Source organism: Micrasema longulum, unplaced genomic scaffold (assembly GCF_059751315.1).
Source record: "Micrasema longulum isolate JH-2025_06_02 unplaced genomic scaffold, ASM5975131v1 h1tg001794l, whole genome shotgun sequence".
NCBI lineage: Eukaryota > Metazoa > Arthropoda > Insecta > Trichoptera > Brachycentridae > Micrasema > Micrasema longulum.
The window spans coordinates 18504-24492 of NW_028278968.1; positions in this window are offsets into that span (position 1 = coordinate 18504).

Consider the following 5989-nt stretch of genomic DNA (forward strand, 5'->3'; position numbering starts at 1 on the left):
GCTGCAACGTTAGCTTGGACGAAATATTAAACGCCGTGCATCGGAAGAACGCACTACATTTTTTTTTTTTTTTAAATGAAATATTTGCGTTCTTATGATTTACCCAAACATTTAACTTTGAGGGCCATTTTCAACGAGTTGTAAATAACTCACTATTAGAAAATGATAATCAAGTTGGGGAAGAGTAGGATTCGAAAAAAAAAAAAGAGTTTTCCACACTCACAACACTAGATTAAAAACTAAGGGCTCCCTGTCTGTTCCCCGAATTACAAATTACTTCGGAGAGCGAACATTAAATTGCGTTGTTCCAAGATTGTTCAATGATCTCCCACAAACCATCATCAACATGAAAAATCTTCAAATGAAAAAAAAAGAACTGAAGAAATATCTTCTTGATACTTTATAGTGCCTGTTTATAAATAAATCTGTAAAATACAAATAAAATAAATGTAATTTAAACCTGTCATAAAAAAATAAAAAAATGTTTCCCACCGAAAAGTCTTTAGACTTAGTGGGTAACAAATTCTTTTATGTATTTTTTAATTATAAAATAAACGCTGCTCTGCAGCACTGAAACTGAACCACGGACCTTTGGTCCGTGAGTCTGAGACACTAGCCACACGACCACCCACAACCCGATCAAAAAATTTCATCTTGCCACTCTCTGCCAGTCCTCGCTATTGTAAATTCCTTCTGAACAAGATAATATGATGTAACTCGTGTGTAACTACTTAATAAATAACTTCAATTGTAATCCATCTTCTCATTTAACCTCAAATCAACTCACGCACCGTCATATATAGGAAAAACCACATAAATTATTTTTATAAAGAAATAAGTATCAAAATAGATATATCCATTTAAAGTTTTTCCTCAATATAACAGCACTTTGTATCCCGGAGCCGTGAAAACACGAGATTATATAATCATGCGTTGTGTCCCGGTCCCGTGTTTTCACGCGGTTTACCAGCTGTCTAAAAAAGTGCATTTGATTAAAATCTAGTTATTTTTATTAGTACTTTTTTGCTGCTGGTAAATCACGTGAAAACACGGGACCGGGACACAACGCGTTGTTATTGTAATCACGTGTTTACACGGCTCCGGGATACAAAGCATAAAAAAATAGTGTACATGTGCAAACATTGCAATGCGCAATGTGGCTCTCCATAAAGGATAATGTTGGTAAAACTATCATCTCAAAATCACTTATTTAATTATTTCAAATTAATCTGAGAAGTATTAATTGATTAAACCTAGTATTTTCATGATTATGACACTTTTTAGAAACCCTTTACAAAGCATGAAATTTCACAAAAATGGGCCGGGCACATGGTAAATTCTAGGTGTATTCGGCCGGTGCTCAAAGTGATAGTAGAAAATATTATACAAGAAAAAAAAAAAGAATAGCACTATAGGAAGGTGACATATAGCAAACAAAGTTGAGGGGAGAAAGGGGGATTTTCATCATTTAATTTCATTTAATTTAATTTAATTAACTGACTAATTCAGAATTAACTTATGATAAATAACATAAATATGTTAAAAATAACATAAATTAAAATAAATATAAAATAATTTTGTTTTTAAAAACATTTTTTTTTTACATACCGGTTTCAAAGCTACACAAGCTTGTTTATCAAGGTATAATTAACGAACGAATCTCATCATATTTTATTTTTAAAGTGTCTGTTAAAAACCAAAAAAACCATAAAAATACAGACGGCCCCCCTTCTGCCATCTGACTACCGAAATATTTCATCCCGTTTGCCCGTAAGGGTTGACAAAGAAAATGGTGTCCCACAACACTTTATTTATGGACATGGACTTCGTTTTCTCTACATTTATTAGTACCTACATCTCATGCACGCACGCCGGTTATTCTGACGATTGATCTTCAAGAATTTATTGGATTTGGATCAGGAGCGAATCGTCAAAATAAGCGATTATGCACAGCTTACCATTATATTTTACTTTCAATAATAATGTTTTATAGTAAATATGTTTATGGGAAAATGAATAAAATAATGGTTATTTATTATAAATCTCCACCACCGTTGATATATTTCCACAAAAAAATATCTATGAAGTGCACCAAGCTCGTTTTTAGTTCTCAGTGAACGATGAAACTAGCCGATTACCTCAGCTTATTACTCCATACGAAAAAGTACACTAAATTTTACATCTGTAATCCAAGTCAGCTTTTTTAGTACTAAAACAAACTTGCAGATTACAAATATTATTTTATGATTCTTTGTTTGAAAACTAGTATTTCGAACTTTATTTCCGAAGGACTATTTTTCATTGATTGGATACCGTTGACATATTGTGTATCACATAGGACATGTGGCGTTCACAGTGGCCGTTTATGGAATGATTCAGTGTTGACAGTTAAATCACAATGGAAATTTATTATTATAGATAACTTATATAGCGCTATTTTCGTAATATAACACCTTAATTTAATTTAATTTAATTTTTATTTTTTTAATTTGTTATTTAAGAAAAATAATGTACTTTGTCATCACACGCTAAGGATTTATTCGAACGATTTAGAGAACAAGTTTTAATTTTTCTTCCAAAACATCACTTTACTCTTACAGTTTTGCGCCTCTGCTGGAAGATCATTCCATGCCGTAGGGCCTGCGACCGCAAATGCGCGTTCGCCAAATTTAGTGCGCTGTTTGCGTAGAGGTATAATAACTTTTAGTAGATGAAGCTGATCTAAGCGTAAGACGTATGTCAGCTGATTCATTTGGAATGCAGAGTTCCCTTAGATATTCTGGAGCAGAGTTGTACAGTGGCTAATACATAAGCCAACATAGTTTGTATTCCACCCTCTGTGGAAAACGTAGCCAGTATAATTCCCGAAGTAACGGAGTGATATGACTGAACTTGGATATTCCAAAAATAAATCTCGCTGCGGCATTCAATACAGACTGCAGGCGAGTCATTTTATTCATTGGTAGTAGACCTGCGTAGATACAATTACAATAATCGACTCGAAATATCTGCTGAACGTCATTTTAGTATTTGAATTGAAAAAAAAAAGTATTCGTTAATAAACTTTTGTACGAGTATTATACAAAAATAGTATAGAATAAAGCTACGTATATCGCGTGGTTAATAATAAATGTTGTTTGAGTTGATTTCCATAGAACCACCTTTCATTATTAACATATTATGTACTTATATGTAGGTACAAATTAATGAACATTTTTTGTAGACCACCCATAAAATAAATCACGGCTCGCACTGGTATACGAGTATATAATCAATTTATCTGTCACCCTCAATTTAATTTTCTCAATTTTGACGACGATAAAGTATGGTTATAAAAAAAGGAAATAAAAAATATTGAAAAAAGAAACTTTAAAATATTCCTTATTATTAAAGTTCAACAAAATGTATCTTAGAAAAAAAGACTGCATATCTTTATTTTGAATCCAGGATAGTGCGTGTTTTTTAAAAGAAGGAAAATTTTGAAAGTTTGGGATCAATGAAGTATCAGTAAAAAAATAATTTTAAAAAATTGGGCCTATTAAATATGCATGTCTCTGTACGAGCCTCGTTTTGCAATGTGGTATTTCTAACAAACGATTCCTTCTTTGACTTCAATCTATTTAACTACTTGTAAATACATTTTTGATCTTAATTATTTTAAACATTGAAAACAATATATTTGTCTTATATCTAAAATTTTTGCTTCTTGAAACAATTGGAAAGAGGGAAAAGTGCGATTTTTGTGAAGCATTATTTTTAAGAAAAAAATTTGAATAGTTTCTAATGGAACAATGTTTGATTATGTCCAAACGCTTGCAGACTGGCTGGATTTCCTCCTTAGGGAGTTGTTCATATATTTGATAAATATATGTGATAAAGGTTTCAGCTCTTTTACTTCACAAAAGTCAACAGATGGAAGAGTTGAGGAAATGTGGATGTTCAAACATGGGCAGAATGGTGAATGTTACACAGTGTGTAAAGTGGCCACTTAAACCAGCCAATGACAGGTCATAAGCCCTGTAAATGCCTAGACTTCCATATTCCCTTCTCAAAAATGTTTTCCCTCTCTGCTGAAATAAATTTTAAAAAGTTTCTAATGGTTTTATAATTCAAGCCTATTAAGCCCAAAAGAAAAAAATAAAGAAAAGCAGCTCAAAAAAAAATACAATTATCAAACAGCCCAGCCTTAGAAGTTATCGGTACGGCCTTCGGTGCGAAAGTACCAAGTTCATCTCCGGCGGGAGAGAGTGATGAGTGGGACACTATACTGTGCCTATAGTCGTGCGGTCGTGACCAGTTCTGCGCCTTGTGACCCCCGGTTCGTGGTTCGATCCCGAGATGCGGACGGCAAGAAGCGCATTAGAAAATTTACGATCATCGAGATTCTAATGATGGCATGTACAGTATTGTACGTTGTATAATGTTCTGATTCTGTGGCCGCGAGGAAAACCGGGTGGAGAGAAAAATTAAAAAAAAACATTCATTGATCATCAGCTGCCTACTGAAAGCGTGGCATGTTGGTTTTATATTTGAACATAATTATGCAGGAAGCAGCCAGCCACAGAAAAGTTAAACTGGGATAATAACACGTCTGTGAAAAGAATGAATAATCGAATCTGCACAACAGTTGGAATATTTTCGACTTTTGACAAATGATAAACATTGAATACACAAGTTTTTTTTATACTACAAACAAGAATCTAATTACGTATTTGACGGGTTTTAATTATTTCTAAAGTACCGTAGGATTTTTTGGAGCCTTGGGTGTTTTCTGCAAATTGAGAAATGCGGTTTTTTTTGTCGACACTATTTTCAGAATGTGATTAATACAGTTTTTCTGATGAAAGCTTCCTGGCTACCAAAAGGCCATCAAAAGAGCAGACCATAGAATTACACCCGACAAAACCAATATCTCATTTTTTCGAAATCGTGGACTGGCTGCTTTCTGCATAACTACGTTCATTTGTGTGCAACAACTGCGGTGAAGGTGTATGGTGGGTTTTGCATGTTGGTTTAAGCCGGTAGACATACTCGTATAGCTAAACATTTTAAATGGAATAATCAAATCGAACATATAATGAATATTCCACTATTTTGAATTTGTCCAAATGTTTGTAGACAAAAGACAGGATTTCAACCCCTAGGGAGTCAGTAAAATCAACAAATTACAACAGGAATGGAGAACATTTTAGAGAAAGAATATGGCAGTCAAGGTATTTACAAGGCTTGTGACCTGTCATTGGCTGGTTTAAGTGGTCACTCACTGTGTAACATTCACCTCGATAAAATCAACAGATGGAAGAATTAAAGAAATATGTGTGTTCAAAAATAGGCAAAATGGTTAATGTTACACAGTGTATAAAGTGGCCCCTTAAACCAGTCAAAGATAGGTCATATACCCTGTAAATGCCTAGTCTTCTATATTTATATCCATCTCTGTTGTAATTTGTCAATATTAAGAATAAACTAATAAAATAAATTTACTTTTCTGAAACAATACGCCATATAATCAGTTTAAAATAACTTCTAAATATATATTATGCAGTTTGTCAATCAGTTTTGGAATATGGTTTATTGGATGGGGATGCGCAAAAGATACATTACTCAAATAACTTATCATTGCACAAAATCTTAAATAAAAGTTATCCTTAAAGTCCCTGTCAGGACGAACTCCCTCGACATATACGAAAAACTTAATGTTATGACTATAAAACATATTTGGCAAAAATTTACTAACGTTTAAGTAAGTTTTAGTTTTTATTTTTTCTTCAATATAAGTATAAATTACATGCTTATTGAAAGTCAATATTTAATAAAAAAAACAAACCTACACAAAGAGATAGTCAGGTTTTCATAAATACCTACACATTCCAAAAATAATAAAATAAACCAATACTACTTTAATAATAAATTAAAATATATCTACGGAAAGTGCTGTATGCTCCAGGTGCATAAGGAGAGCCTCCCATCGGACCGTATTACGGGAAGG